Source organism: Dreissena polymorpha, chromosome 15 (assembly GCF_020536995.1).
Source record: "Dreissena polymorpha isolate Duluth1 chromosome 15, UMN_Dpol_1.0, whole genome shotgun sequence".
In the NCBI taxonomy this organism is placed as follows: domain Eukaryota; kingdom Metazoa; phylum Mollusca; class Bivalvia; order Myida; family Dreissenidae; genus Dreissena; species Dreissena polymorpha.
In genome coordinates, this window is record NC_068369.1 from 12,974,499 (window position 1) to 12,991,965 (window position 17,467).

General features: G+C 35.6%; 1 long non-coding RNA gene across 1 annotated transcript in view; it reads left to right on the forward strand.

The window, feature by feature from the left end:
* LOC127860210 (uncharacterized) overlaps nt 1-17,105 on the forward strand; it is a 60,387-nt gene extending 43,282 nt beyond the window's left edge. Inside the window, exon 3 of the long non-coding RNA XR_008039638.1 lies at nt 16,891-17,105. This is a non-coding gene — a long non-coding RNA (uncharacterized LOC127860210). The remainder of the gene's footprint in view (nt 1-16,890) is intronic.
* The last annotated feature ends 362 nt before the right edge of the window (nt 17,106-17,467 follow it).

Consider the following 17,467-nt stretch of genomic DNA (forward strand, 5'->3'; position numbering starts at 1 on the left):
AATTATCCACAATCAGAGCTGCATTTATTAATCACCTCAACCCATTTTCTGATGAATATCATTGATCACCTCAACACCTGTGCTGATTATTAGGTGGGGCGTAATGAGTTGCACATTCAAAGGCAGTTTTTACTGAATTTAGTTGATGAAAGGAGCATTAAAATCAGGCTAATCATGGATATTATTGTAGATCCAAAACAATTTTCAGGGATTTTGTGGGAATGTGATACAGATTTAACATAAAGCAGATTGTCTTTTCCAAATAGCTATTTATCATTTTTATATAAGAAATATAATGTGAATTTTAAAATCATTATATCCTTACAATTTCTGTTATAGCATCAGTAATATGATATATTTGATGTATTATTATTGCCTAATATAAACATTTCTTTTTGATAAGAAAAATAAATTGAAATATATATTGTTTAAATTATGTGAAACTAATGTGTTAGCCTTCATCTTTGACATTTCAATGTTTTTGCACATCTATCACCAATTTTAATCACCCTTTTGTTACCACAGGCCTTTACATCTTGTGGTTTTCTAACCTCAGGGTGCTGGAGTGTGTCTGTCAATTTAACAATCATTTGCAAAATAATTTACCAGCTTTCATTACCTGGGGGTGAAATTTCATCACCACCACCTGTGGTATAGTTGTGTGTAACCTTCTTTACTCTCTGTTGTTGGCAAATAATGTCATTAAATAATGTCATTCATCAGGAATAGCAATGCCTCAGCACTTTCTAAAACTGGGTCAATTATTCATGATGGGTGGTGGCAGGGTTGAAATGAATCAAACTAAATTGATTGATTGATATATTAATACATAAATAAAGAAAAACATTAAGAAATGTTTTTATTTATTTAATAATTGATCGATTGAATGATTGGTTGATTGATTTTTTTTATTGATTGAAGTATGTTTCTTGTTAAGTTCAACAGCAAATACTAAGATATATATAGATATAATCATATTTATTCTTTGTATCAATTATTCACCTTCATTTACAAAAAAAAATAAACAAATAAAATAAAATAAAAATGATATTGCAATAAAATGCAAAATAGTGAAAAATAACCACGTTATTTTTATTATAATGAAACAGAAAAACAGATATAATTATCGTTGTTTTCAATATTAAAATATTGTCACGGTTACACTCCACTAAACTAGCAGAGTAATAGAATTTGTCTGTACACAATGAATTCTGACAGCACACTGACAATATGGTCTCAGTTCAGCGCGCATCTCATGCGATCTCGGAAGTAGTTTGACATAATAGAATTTGTGTGTACGTGCACTATTATGTGATTAAATATACGCGCACTTCATAACAAACATTTCATTAGGCAGATATGCAACTATTTAGTAAAAATATATATCATGTTGACTTTGATTTTAAATATTGAGTATTGAACTTATACTTGAAGCAATAATTTTCAATTGCTGTGACCCTATAAATGATAAGCCCATGTTTCAGCGTTGACTTCTTAAGCCATCTTGAAGCTGGTGGTCTATATTATAATGGACATCAAGTGTGTTATATTGTTCTTATCTCTTTGTCATTTATTAGACCCAGCCCAGCCCATAGACATATTATTTTAGACATAGCATGCATACTGTCTGAGATGTGAATGACATAGCCTGCAGATTGTCTGAGATCTGTTGTCAAAAGGACGACATGCCAAAGCAAGACTATGATAAGTTTGCATGTTGCCGTATTCTAATGAGGAATGGTTCCTTTCTTACAAGTGAGATCTATTATTTCCTGTTGTTTATGGCCTCTGTGACAGGTTGGCCCACACTGTCTCTCTGCCAATAGATTGCTAGATCAGCAATTAATTTGCTTGCATTTGCCTAACATACCCAGCTTAAACAAAATGAGTTTTGCTCGGTGAAAATGACGTTTAAATTGGCAAATTTGTAGTCCTTCAGAAAGTTAAATTTAATTAAATACCTTTCTTTCTAGATTCAAATTTTAAAAACTCCATGTCCAACCCTTAGATACTGATGAGCAGCAAACAGCATAAAACCTGAACAGACTGCGAGTTACTCGCAGGCTATTCTGGTCTTATGCTGTTTGCACATAGCCATTTTCACTTTGCTTCTGAGTAGGAATGGCCGGGAATGTGCATTAAGTGTTGTCACTGATTAGCACATGTTTGATTTCACTCAGCACAGAAGTACTACACTTTTCGCTTTGACTTGATTTTTGTTTAAATTCCTTAAAACAAGAAATTCCATAAAAGCATTAAGTTATGGTCATGCATTGAGCCCCATTTTCACAGAGTGGGGCTGATAATGTTGCAGTTTTATCTGCATGTACTTTTTATTGTCTTTTATCTATTTTGTCACTGGTAACACCAAAGAAGCAACAGATAATATTTTTTTATTAAAGCCACATAAAGACTCAAAATCAAAGAATATTGTGAACATATTTTGTAAAATAAAATTATCCTATAAAAAAATCAGTGTTCCTTATAGCAATAGCCAAAATTTCAATGCTAGATGTGGTAGAGTGACTGAGAATTAATGAAATAGACAATGCTAGTTTATTACTTTTTTTGTGACAATGTTTTCCATGTGAATTTCCTGAGACGACATTTACAAGAGAACGTGAGATTGGCTTCAGGCAGCGTTGGAAGCACTAGGTAGTACACATGAGCTGCTTCAGGCAGCGTTGGAAGCACTAGGTAGTACACATGAGCTGCTTCAGGCAGCGTTGGAAGCACTAGGTAGTACACATGAGCTGCTTCAGGCAGCGTTGGAAGCACTAGGTAGTACACATGAGCTGCCCAAGGCCAATCTTGTGTTCGCTTGTAAATGTTTGGATTTTATTTAGGGCTAAAAAGGGATGTCACATTCTGAGTGTATAGAATTGTTTGTTTCAAAGAAATCTCTTAAAAGAAAATCCTGATAAGGCGGAAAGTGTTTTCCCTGATAAGCCTGTGAGGACTGCACAGGCTAATCTAGGACAACACTTAACACATATGCATGAAGCCCAGTTCTCCAGAAAGAAGCTTTATTGTTCTGTTTAGGCATCTGTTATATAGGCCATGGTAGGATTGATCAGGTTCTAGATAGGTATCTGTTATATAGGCCATGGGAGGATTTATCAGGTTCTAGATAGGTATCTGTAATATAGGCCATGGGAGGATTGATCAGGTCTGTTTAGGTATCTGTTATATAGGCCATGGGAGGATTGATCAGGTTCTAGATAGGTATCTGTTATATAGGCCATGGGAGGATTGATCAGGTTCTAGATAGGCATCTGTTATATAGGCCATGGGAGGATTGATCAGGTTCTAGATAGGTATCTGTTATATAGGCCATGGGAGGATTGATCAGGTTCTAGATAGGTATCTGTTATATAGGCCATGGGAGGATTGATCAGGTTCTAGATAGGTATCTGTTATATAGGCCATGGGAGGATTGATCAGGTCTGTTTAGGTATCTGTAATATAGGCCATGGGAGGATTGATCAGGTTCTAGATAGGTATCTGTTATATAGGCCATGGGAGGATTGATCACGTTCTAGAACTGATATGGACCTTTCTCTGTGAAAAGGGGATTTAATGTATGTGCCTAAAGTGTCGTCTCAGATTAGCCTGTGCAATCTGCACAGGCTAATAAGGGACAATACTTTCCGCTCTATGATATTTTTTGTTTAAAAAGTCTTTTAATGGCAAAAATCCAGTTAAGACGGAAAGTGTTTTCCCTGATTAGCCTGTGCGGACTGCAGAAGCTAATCTGGGACGGCACTTTACGCACATGCATTAAACCCCGTTTTCACAGAGCGCGGCTCATATCCTGTCTGGCTGCTAGTGTTAACTTGAGCTGTCTACAGTTCTCTCACAGCCTTTGAAATTGCTTCAATCTCATCATAGGGGGTGCAAACATTTGTGACTTCAATCATACACAGGATATTATTTTGGCTGGGTTTTTGTAATATGAGGATTTTTCTGATCTATGTTATGTAATTGATGATTGATTTTTGGTCTTTTGATATTAATGGGCCGTACTCTGTGAAAAAGTTGTTAAATGCATGTGTGTAAAGTGACGTCCCAGATTAGCCTGTGCAGTCCGCACAGGCTTATCAGGGATGACATTTTCTGCTTGTATGATATTTTTCATTTCAAGAAAGTCTTTTCTTAGCAATAATCAAGTTTAGGCGGAAAGTGAGTTCCCTGATTAGCCTGTGGGGACTGCACAGGCTAGTCTTGGATGACACTTCACGCACATGCTTTTTCACAGAGCACATCTCACATTGAACACAGTACATGTTTGTTTGGGATATTCAGGTCCTGTCTTGTATGTTAGACATTATTTGCCATCTTCAACAGCCATTGAGGTACAAAAACACATCTTGTAGATTAATTGTAACCCATTCAGAAATGTCCCACCACAAAAGGGAGCAAACCCAGGACCTCCCTGTTCCAAGTCAGGCTACTCTATTGTGTCGCTATAAAAGCTAGTTCATATAGAAAGGCAGTATAAGTTCTCCTTATACAGAGCCCTGTTACATAAGTATAATGTATGACACTATGTGCAGTTTGTGTAAACTTTGTATTTGTGTTGAGCCGATGTAAGGAAATCACGATGTACATGTAGAAGTCACAAAGGTTGAGTTAATGTGCTTGCATTTGTTCATGCCTGCATTTTTGGGCGCATAAGTGTTTGAACAGATATTATCAACTATAGTTCAAAATGGATAATAACTTACCAGAAGAATGTTCACAAGGGGAAGATCACATGTCCTGTCTCCCTACTTCAAATGTCAAGGTAACACTCTGACGTCAGAGGTCAAATTTGGCCATAAAACATCAGGAAAATTGCTTATCTGGAATTACTCATCTACCTTATCATTCACCATGCAATTTTATAAATAATCTACCAAAAATGTTCATGTGGATAGTGTGTCTCTTTTGCATAAGTTAATTTTAAAACAAAGGCCAAACTTCGAACATTGCACAGCTTAATCTTAAAGGGGCCTTTTCACAGATTTTGGCATATTTTGAAGTTTGTCATTAAATGCTTAATATTGATAAATGTAAACATTGGATCTTAAAAGCTCCAGTAAAAAATCAAGAATAAAATCAAAAAAGGAAAAAAATGTAGCTGGTACCAGGGCTCGAACCAGTGACCCCCGAAGTCCTGGAGTTAGTCTGAAGTAAAAACGCATTAGCCCTCTCGGCTATTCCGCCGGGTATAAACATTGTAAGTATTTTATACCTATAAGCAATCTTCATAGTTTTGTAAATTTAAACGACAACAACAGAACTCTCCAAATTATTCAATCGTTTCGCATTGCAACGCTTTATGATTTTTAGGTTTTCAAATCTTCAAAATATACATAAAATGGCTATATTGGACTATGGTAAATGTTCAGTAATACTGTTACCTCACAAATATCATAACTAAAACGAAAATTTGCGAATCTGAAACAACTTTTTTCAATTTTGTCAATTTACCAAAGTGTGAAAAGATCCCTTTAAATAGTTACAAAAATGATTGACAATTGACTCAACTTTTTGCTTACAGGCATCTTGTTAGTTTAATCAAAATTGCTTTTAATCAGGTCCCTTACACTGTTCACACAATTTACATGGTAACTGACTTGTGTCAAGATTGAATACAAAGTATTGTTTAATAATGTCTAGGTCATTCTGTCACAAAATATTTCACAGTATATAATAAATATTATGACAACCACATATCTCTTATCCGATATAAGCTTTATTGCATTAACTTTTTTTCTACATCATAAATAAACTGTATGCACGTGTGTAAGTGCGTTACCCCATGCCGTCTCCTGATTCATCATAATTGATATTGAGTCTAAGACTAAAATTTATTTGCCCTGTATTATTCAAATAAAGCGTCATGTAGTGCACTTAAATAAAACTAAAGTTCCTCAGAATAGAGCAAAGAATTTACAACTGGTACATTAATATCTGCAGTCGAATACCCTCTTTAATTCTTGACTTACTTCATATATCAAATACAGAAAATACAAATCAGTAGTAACTCTTGATATATGTGAAGATTAGATTGTCGAGCCAGCTACTTACAGCCTGCGCAGAGAGAGTCAACATGTCTAGGTCAAAATACGAGGAGAGAAAGCCTACCTCTGGCTTCAAATGGCAACTTATCATGAATAAATCTTTTCTCAATGAAGGCTTGAAAGTTTGATGGGCCTGGCCTGGGACGTCAGGATTTATGGCTAACCAATCTTGACCAAAGATTACCAGATTATGCAATCATTTAAACCTTGCTCTTGGAAAATAGGGCTTATTGCATTTTGGCCTGCACAGGCTGATCTGGGACCACTCTCTGCCTTGATTTTTGTTCAGAGGAGACGTTCTTCAAAGGAAAAGTTCTTTAAAAAGCAGAAAGTGTTGTACCTCATTAGCCTGTGCAGACTTTACCCACAACAAGGCTCACATTTCAACAGCATAGAGCCATCTTTTATCTTTCAACTGTGTGTCAAAGTGCTAATGCCTTCAATATTATGTTTATGGGGCTGAATTTTACCATTGTCAATGAATATACAAATTATGTTGTTAATGCTATCAAAACAAATCCCGCAAATAAATAATTTTTGACAAAATTGCTTGTGCAGATACTTCAGTAATTTCAAACAATTCTTGGATTTCTTACCATAACTTTGTCTGTCCACCCTTTTCCACTTAAATGTGTAATTTGACAAATTTGTAGTCCCTTAGAACGTTAAATTTAAATAAAGACCTTTCTTACTATATTCAAGTTTTAAAGGCTTCATTTCCAACCCTTAGATATTTTGAGCAGCAAACAGCATGCAACCTGAACAGACTGCGAGTAACTCGCAAGCTGTTCTGGTTTTTATGCTGTTTGCACATAGCGATTTTCACTTTACTTCTGAGTGGGAAAGAGTTAACATTTAATGGTGGTGTTGCATGTAGACCTAATTCTTAACTCAACTAATCTCTAGGTACAAAGTTTTATTGGTATTATAACGCACTTTAGTGGCATGAATATGAAATAAGAATACTCCATGATAGTCGTCTTGAGTTCATCTGAATGACATAGACAACTTTTACAACTTTCACCTCATTTAAATAATATCTTATGTTGCATAAATAAATGTAAAAATTATGTACAGAATGACGTGTAATAAATGGGAAGTTTAGTTTTACAGCCTGTCATTTTGGAAATTCCTTCAGCACAGTTTGTATTTAAATTGATATTTTATAACAGCAGAATACTTATAGCTATATTATCCTTCGTGTTGTGTTTTTGTTCGGACAAAACATTTTTTGTATTGGATGACTAATGGATCTCGTTAAACATCATGCAACATCCATCCAGAAAACCAGCCTTAATTTATGTGTTTAAAGTGTCATCCCAGATTATCCTGTGCAGTCTACACAGGCAAATCTGGGACAACTTTGTCCTCTATTTTGGTATTTTACATTTAAAGGATGTCTCTTCTTAGCAAAAATCCAGTTTAGGTGGAAAATGTTTTCTCTGATTGATAAGCCTGTGAAGCTTGCAGAGGCCAATCTGGGACGACACTTTACACACGAAGTAAGCCCAGTTTTCTCAGAACAAGGCTAAAAATTTGTGTCACTAAAAAAACAGATTTAACTCTTTCAGTGTGGGAACCGAATTTTAACGGCCTTTGCAAACAGTTTGGATCCAGATGAGACGCCACAGAACACGTGGCGTCTCATCAGGATCCAAACTGTTTGCTATTCGGATAGTATTCTTTGAAAGTAATCGAAGAAAATGCTAATTTTAGAAATTGAGCAGACGACATTTTAGCAGAGGACAAATTTCCCAGCATGCAAAGGGTTAAACACCTTTTACATCATCTAGAATTGTTGTCTACACTGTTGGGAGGGTCACAATGTCAGGACAGGTTACCATCACCTCCAGTGGACATGTCCCCCACTATCCGTGATCACCCGAGGCCTGGGGGATTACGATCTTCATCAGAAGTTTCCTCAGTACGAATTTGGTACAGTGTAGATGAAAGATCTGAAGGTGAAAACGTTCTTTGAATGATCATCAGATACTACAATTCTGCTTGTGGCTGTATAACAGCTTAGATGTTTTTATTGATTCCAAGTTTCCAGCTCTTTCCTGATCAGATTGGGTCTGTTTGTTTCTTTGGCTGATTAGTTTGGGCGATAAATACATTACCACTGGTGTAACCTGTGCTAGTGCTGTGTAACCTGTGCCTGTGCTGCCTCAGTGGAATTGCATCGTCATGGATATTATGATTTATTGCATTTGCATTAATGTGTGATTACTTTCTGTTTCTACTCTTTGCAGAAGTTTACATACACAGGTATGCCTGCGTTTTTCGGCCTGTTCATTCTGTTGAAAATATTAAATTCTGACAGTTTTTTTATGGTGTTTCTTTTTCAAGGCTTTCATGAAGTGCTTTATAATTGAACATTAACCCGGTATAATTAATTTTGTTTGAAGCCTTCAGAGATTTTTTATCAAGCTGTTCACCATGATTTTCTCCTGCTAATAGTATATTATTACTTATGATTGAAATATACGCGCCTGGCTCTGTGACAAGGGGGTTTAATGCGTGTGCGTAAAGTGTCGTCCCAGACTAGCCTCATTAGTTTTTATATGTGCAGTTTGCACAGGCTATTCAGGGACAACACTTTTCCTGTATTTTTAGCTCGGCTGTTTTTGGAGAGAACCCAAGGTATTGTCATAGCAAGCTCATCATCGTCCGCCGTCCGCCGTCCGCGTCATGCTAAAACCTTTACATCTGCTCTAAAATCAAAGTGCTTTCACCTACAACTATGAAACTTCATATGTAGATGCACCTTGATGAGTTCTACATGCCACACCCATTTTGGGATCACAAGGTCAAGGTCACTGTGACTTTCATTTATTCAAAACTGCACCCGCAGCCGAGCATTGGCACCCGTCATGCCGTGCTCTTGTTTGTTTAAAGGAAGACCCTGCTTATTAAAAATCCAGTTTAGGTGGAAAGTTTCGTCCCTCATTAGCCTGTGCGGACTACACAGGCTAATCTAGTATGACACTTTACTCACGTTCATCAAACCTCCTTTTCAAAGAGCACGGCTCATATGTTTTTTTGCTCAGTTTCATGAACACTATGATTGTAGCCTGTTGCCTTTTAAATTATTGATATTGCAAAGAGGCTTTCAAATATTTCATGCACCATTAAATAAACATTATAAAAATGTTATCAAGTTTCATTTGTTTGCCTTTTTGTTTTCAATTTCAGCATATGAGTCGTGTTCTGAGAAAACTGGACATAATGCATGTGCGTAAAGTGTTGTCCCAGAATAGCCTGTGCAGTCTGCACAGGCTAATCAGGGACGACACTATCCGCCTAAATTGGTTTTTTGCTAAGGAAATACTTCATTTATACAAAAAATGTCATAAAAGCTGAATGTGTCATCCCTTATTAGCCTGTGCAGACTGCACAGGCTAATCTGGGATGACACTTTACGCACAAGCATTATGCCCAGTTTTCTCAGAACACGAATCATATGTATTAAGCCTGGTTTTCACAAACGGAGACTCAAATTTATTTCTTTAGTCAGAGTACAAAATTACATAATTATGTAAGTGCTAACCCTTTTCAGAATGCTGAACTCCCTCAGGGTTTTTGCATAAAAAGCTCAATAATTTTTTTAAATAAAGTGTTAAATGACTTACATAGGGTGAGATTTTTTCATGTTTAAACTGGTAAAAAAAGTGGTTAGCAGTAATCAATGAGTTGTAGAGTGATGTAGCTATGAAACTGTACTCCTGCAAACAAAGATGTAGTTTTCTTTGACAGGTGACATTAAAGTATGATAAATGTATTTTTCAGTCAGTTTTGTTAAGTGACCTACTTTTAAATTTTCTTTTAATTCATGCAGTGCTGCTTCACTTTGCCTCATGCACTTGGACCTGAATTTATTGTTGTAATGTTGTAATTTAACCCTTTCAGTGCGGGAACCGAATTTTGAAGGCCTTTGCAAACAGTTTGGATCCAGATGAGATGCCACAGAACGTGGCGTCTCATCAGGATCCAAACTGTTTGCTATACTGATAATATTATTTGAAAAAAAATAGAAGAAAATGCTAATTTTAGAAATTAAGCAGACGACATTTTAGCAGACGACAAATTTCCCAGCATGCAAAGGGTTAAGGTGTGGTAAGTTAATTAAAAGCCTTTCTAATCTTTGTAAATAGCTATCTGGAAACAACTGTGTTCAGAACATTTGATGTTGAACTTGAAATATTTCAAAATAGATTGTTTGCCAGATTTTAATTAAAGATTTGTTAACTAGTTTGTAAGAAGTTTGTTTTCATAAATAAATCTCTCCATTGGACTCAAATCATAAGACCCTAACTGAAGCTTGATTGGTCTTTGTCGGCTGGGATACGACTTAATGTTCCCCAGGTACTTTTAAGAATACAACAAGGTACCCCAGGTACTGAAAATTGGCTTAAAGGTGGTCAATATTAGACCGTACCCGCATTTTATTTCCACCAACATCCAATTTGGTATACGCGCTACAAAATAACAAACAAAATTCTCTTTGAACAAAACCTTCCAATCCTCCGTATGTTTTTTAGTATGAGTTTCAATAATATATAGGCCATTTAACAGAAAATTGAAATTAATATGAACATACAGTAATTATTTTGAGAAAATGAGCCATCAACGACCAATTTAGCGTTAGTATTTGCGGGTACTATTTAGTATATTTTACATACGCGGGGTACATTGTAGAAAACGTAAGAGTACCTTGGGTACTCTTTTAACCCTTTCCCACTCAGAAGTAAGTTACACTCGCAGTCTGTTCAGGTTTAATCCTGTTTGCTTCTGATCAGTATCAAAGGGATGGAAATGAAGCCTTTAAACTTGAATTTAGTGAGAAAGGTCTATAATTAAATTAAACTTTCTAATGGACTACAAATGGGTCAAAATACGTTTCTAAGCGGTAAAATGTTGAAAAGTGCCCAAGCCAACAATGACCATTAACTAGTACCAGAACAGATGTTGACCATTAACTTAAGTACCAGAACAGATGATGACCATTAACTAGTACCAGAGCCGATGATGACCATTAACTAGTACCAGAGCCGACAATGACCATTAACTAGTACCAGAGCCGATGATGACCAATCGAGCCTAACTGAAGCTTCGTTAGCCTGACACTTAGCTAATAAAATGGAATAAGTAATGCCACTTTGTGTCTACTGTTGTGTGGGAGACTATGGTACTCAATAATATTGAACAAACACAATAGATAACAGTCTCATTGGCAGTACTTATCTGTCACAGTACGTGGTGGTATATGGACGTTGGTATCTGCAATGTTGCAACAATTGTTTGATTTGATGTAATCAATGTTTGAGTGGTCCTGGTGCTTGTCTACAGTATAGCATGATGACTGGAGAGATTTTTGATGAACTTGATTTGAACATCATGTTGTTGTGATAACAAGTATCATTTCATTTAAACCATTTTACTTAGGTAAGTTAAAATACCTCTACATTTTGTCAAGGAATATTGGATTTCCTCAGTAACATTAGGGAGTAGGCGTAGTAGCTGTTGTAAGTTATAATGTTCACTTATCAACTATAATTATTAGATTTTAACATTTTATGTATGCTTTATGTAAATTGTTTATCAAGATTTTAAGCTGTAACACAAAACAGATTATGTTCATGTCTCAATTCAGCTGTTGAAAAATAAGGCTAATAAATAAAAATAATTGGAAGACCATTAATGTATTTTTAATGTATGTGAAGTATAATTTACGTGACATTGGCATGTCATATAAAGCCTAAGTGTTATTGGAAGCATACTGATCAAAAACGATCCTTTGCAATGAGAGAGAAAATTATTATAACACTTCTGCAACTCATGAGAACTATTTTGTTTGTTACAAATATATATTTAATTTTGTTAACATTTAAAGGTGGTTGTTGCCGATTGAATATTGAAAAGCTTAATTTGTAACAGTGGTACTTTGTACTTAATAATTTGATGTTCATATCAGAAGCATCATACAATCTTGTGTATAGAAGATTTGTGATTTAAAATATAAAAAAAAGATTTTAATGCATTTTTGTGTTTGGTACTCGAAGATATTCATTGAATACAATTTTGGCAAAGCTTCAGTTTTTTAAGATATTTTTGGACTGGTCTGTATTTTATGTACTTGAGGAAAGACAAAATCCAAAATTAATGTAGGACAGTTTTTAAAATATACATTAAGAAAGTATTTAAAAAGGTTTCACTACCTATGTTGTTTGAGTTTAAAGCATTAATAGGTTATTAACCCTCATGGATCATTGTTTGGTTGTAAATAACGTAACTTATTAAACAAAGCTCTTCATAAAACATTTGTTTTAATGAAGAACTGTTCCCTCTTAAAAAAGCTCATAAATTTCAATAAACAACACTGTTCAATACTTCAGTGTCATAAATACTTTCACAAAACAAAATATGTGGACATAAAAGTCAATGGATGGCCAGCAATCATGATATATTGGTGTTTTAAAGAGAGAAATATTGCTTAAAAAGAAGACAAGGCTTGTTTATGGGGCTGGTGGTATGATCTGCAGGGTCAACAGTTTTCATCCCCTGATGTTATCTCTTAATGGGCATTTGGCGTGGGGCTAATACAATGGGCAGGGCGGGTGTGCGCCCTGAATTTGCATTGGGTTTATGCCATGGATTGGCATTTTTCGGTGTAGCTGTCTAAGCCAGCTTTTCACCTTACCTGACCTTTGTAAGTGTCCAATAAAATTCAAACAAAATTTCCCGCGGCTAGATGCCAATGAATACACTTCATTTATTCCATTGGCTGATTTGAGCATAATCCCCCACGCCATTAAAAACATTACCCCGTATTTGTAGTAAAGCGTGTAACTATGTTTTACTGCGTGTTCAGCATGAAACAATTTTATCTCTAATGAAAAGTCTTGATGAATAGAACAGTTTTACACTCAACTCTTGACATCATTACAGTATTGTGTGCCCCTTTATATTCAGAGGATTGTCAGTGCAAGAGCGTTTATACTTAAAGGCTATGTTCTCATATTGAGTAATTACTACCATATTGCTGCCTGTGTGCTAGTATATTTAAGTTCATAAAAGTATCGTTTTTCCCTATCCTGATATTCGTTTTGGCCTTACCATTTTTTATTATTTTCGAAATTGAACATTATACATGTAAATGTGTAACGTTTTAAGCAAGCCGTTGTTCCAGCATTGGAATCATGACCTCACTTTATTGCATTGCATTCCAACCCGCAAGGTATCAGGGTCAGTTCGCAGCCAGTAAACGAATCGTTATATAATATAGGCGTTATCGCCTAGGTGAACTGTATTTAGACCAGAAATATGTTAAATGAAGATATTCGGCGACATAACTATGATAGGTCAATCATAGATTCTTAATGTGTTTTCAACAATACCATGATAAATATTATTTTTGATTAATTAAACAAGCATTATTCCGCCATTTTGACCAATTTGTTAAGCATGAGCGCGATTATTCCCGATACTGTTAATAATCAAATCAAATAGCAATGCCCGACACACCACTAAAACAGGTTAAATGTTCGAAGAACGCGCATATCAATATTTAAAATATGTACGGATACTTCGCGTGTGGCTGGTTGACATGTATGTTTTAATTTCACATCCATTCTTCTTTTGTTTTTCTGTTTTGTATCTATAGAAATATGATAAGCAATATATAATAATGTAAAATAAGCCGCAAAAACTCCGTATAACATCCTGTTCTCCGTGTGATGCAGCTAAGAACTGCACGGAAAAAGACATTCGTTCTTTGATCTCATTCATTAAACTCTTTCACCAACTCCAACCACAATCAACGCGGTATATCTTTTTTTAAAGATATTTCTTGTTAAGGGCTATGGCCATATGTTGGTATGGGGCTTGCACTATGGGTTGGCATGGATCTTGGGCAAGGGGTTGATAATAAAACCACAAGAAATGTATGGGTTTCAGAGAATGGCAGTGATGAACATGGGTCAGACATGGTGTTAACCCTTTCACACTCAGAAACAAAGTGAAAATGGCTTTGTGCAAACAGCGTAAAACTAGAACAGCCTACAAGTTACTTGCAGACTGTTCAGGTTTTATGCTGTTTGCTGCTGATTAGTATCTAAGGAATGGAAATGAAGCCTTTAAAACTTTAATTTAGTAAGAAAGGTCTTTGTTTAAATATAACATTCTAAGGGACTACATATGCGTCAAAATAGGTATATAAGTGTTAAAGGGTTGATTTTGCAAAGCTACTATGCTTGTATTTTTATTTGTTTGTGATTATATTATAAGACTGGCATTTAAACATCTGGGCATGATGTAACAAGTCTAATCTAATTTGGCTGGATAAGACAGTTTATAAATGATCATATTTTAAATTGAACCCAGGGTTTATTATCAGTGCCAAGTTGATAGAAATTCTCATCTGATGCTTCAAATAGATGCTTATCTACTGATTCCTGTACTCAGTTTGGCAAAATCAGACAGGATATGTTAGAATAGATAATTTGATGACCAATATTCCTTGAACAATCCTAAGTTATGAACATGGGTTATCAAAATTTAGAATGTTTATAACGCTTGACCAAGTTTCAACATAAAAAATTATACTCTGAGACAGAATATCATAAACAGGTATAGTTTTCTTGAAAACTTAAAAGCTCTATAAAGGTGACGATCCGTAATTATTTTTCGATTTTTTAATATTTTTTCCATATTTTATTTATAAAGGTTATCAAAAAACAATATATATATGCTATTGGACATAACCATAAAAATATGAGCAAATTACAACTTGTTTTGAGCTCAAAATACAGTGTCCTCCAAGTAAATCGTGTTTACAAACAATCAGTTTATTTACATCGCTGTTTACTCGGTAAAGTGAAAGTGACTCAGGTCACCAAAAATATATCGTTGATTTTAAACGTTTTCCGGTATCACTCACAAAGTAGGTCTCTTCTAAATGGTTAAAACGTTTGGTAAAAAGTTGTTTGAAATAGAATTAAAATTGAATGTTCTTTCAGCTATTTTAATCATACGTCACCGCTTTGGGGCTACACATCACGTTAGTTTCAAAGTTGTAAACATTTCTTCCAATAATGAAACGGGTATATCTTCCATAATTCTTGACAACGTTGCACTTAAGCTGTGTTATTAGCATTTCTTATGCAAGAGTAACTGAAATACGGTAACAATTAGACCAGTTTATAATTGCATAATAATTGGAATTGTCACCTTTATAGGGCCTTTAAACAACAAGAGACATCCATTATTTTGATGACCTTGTTTTTTTTGTGTTATACATATGGGCCGTGCTCTGTGAAAAGGGGCAGTTTGCACAGGCTAATCAGGGACGCTACTTTCCGCCTAAACCGGATTTTTGCTAAGAACAGACTTTCATTAAACAACAAGAGCATCGCATAACAGGTGCCAACGCTCAGCTGTGGGTGCAGTTTTGAATAAATGAAAGCTTGTCAGAAATGACCTTTTACCTAGTGACCCAAAAATGGGTGTGGCGTGTAAAACTCATCAAGGTGAATATTCATATGAAGTTTGAAAGTTGTGGAAGCACTTTGATTTTAGAGCCTATTTTACCGTTTTAGCACGACGCGGACGGCAGACAACGAGCTGGCTATGACAATACCTTGGGTTTTCTCCGAAAACTGCCGAGCTAAAAATTACCATAAAAGCGAAAAGTGTTGTCCCTGATTAGCATGTGCGGACTGCACAGGCTAATCTGTGACGACACTTTACTCACATGCATTAAGCGCAAGCTAATCTGTGACAACACTTTACTCACATGCATTAAGCACAAGCTAATCTGTGACGACACTTTACTCACATGCATTAAACCCCCTTTTCACAGAGCAAGGCTCATATTATTGTGATTTATTTTATTTACAGACGCTCTTTCAAAATTAAAATAACAACAAAAACACTGCCTGCAAAATAAATTGAAAATTAAAATAGAAATGGTATTACGGATCATATGCTCTGATTTATTTACGCGGATTAAATCTGGACTTATCCTAAATATCGATTGATTTTTTAACTTGCCAATAACTTGATTTTGTAGACATTGACTCAACTTTTCCTTTGTTTTGGGATTTTTTTTTATGGCATTTGGGAAGATTTGCCTTTTTGTTTTTCCTTGATTGGGAATGTATCGTTTACAGCTGCATTGTAAAGAAAGGAAAAAATCACTTCTGGTTATAATTTCCGTGTTGTCTCTGTCGTTCTCAAACCTCATAGCTCCAAAATTTTCAATTTTTTTGTCGTCTTTTCCGAAAATATGAAGTCTGGTGCGTGTTTTGTGTTATATCTCGTAGCTCTACGCCAATCAGAGCCCTTGAAAAAGCCACGTGACGAAATATTGTAGCTTGATTGCTGGCTTTTTTTCCGGCGAAAAGTCGTAGCGACGTCATTTCACCTATAGGTATGTCATTTCGTTTGGACAAGTTTGACAAAAACATTTTTATATTTGCAGCTACAAAGTTTCCTATCAGGACGAATTGTCGTACCTCATAAAAATGACAAAACTGTGGTGAAAAAATATCGTAGCTACCATCTCTGAATATCATTATGACTTATCAGTATGACTTACGCGTCTACGGCTTATACCGTATTTTGCAGCTTCATTTGTTTGGTATTTTTACAGAATTTCAATTTCTAAAACATCGTTATAAAAAAATAAGACGTTTTTTTCTCTCTCCTGAAAAGTTGGCATTTTGTAGCTAGGAGGTTTGAGAACGACAGCGACGGTATGCAATTTTTTAGATGAAGACACTTATCTGAGACAATGTTGCTATGTGACACTTGCTATCTGCAGGTGACATGGTGAGATGAACGGAAGATGTTGCCCAGCCGGTCCCCAGTCACATCATCTGCAGTGAATGATGGGTGAGAAACGGTTCCCAGCCCTGCGATGTCTCACCTTTCTTTGGTGGTGTGTAGCCTTTCTTTGGTGGTGTGTAGCCGCAGTAATCGCCTCTGAACACAAACACGACTTCCCCAAGGAGTTTGACCTCAGATATACTTCTTATCATGGTAAGTGGTGAGGTGGCCTTTTAGTGGTTATTGTCTAGGGTTGAACTTCACATATACCTCCACTATCAGTGTGTCTGGGATTCTACATCATATATACCTCCTTTAGATACAAGTGTTGGCTTTAACCTCAAATATGCCTCCTTAAGAAATATGTGTTGTATTTAACCTCAGATATGCCTCCTTCAGATATAAGTGTTTGGTTTAACCTCATATATGCCTCCTTTAGAGATAAGCCTTAGGTTTAACCCTCAGATATGCCTCATTTAGATTATAAGTGTTGGGTTTAACCTCAGATATGCCTCCTTTTGAGATAAGTGTTGGTATTAACCTCCAATATGCTTTCTTTAGACGAACGTGTT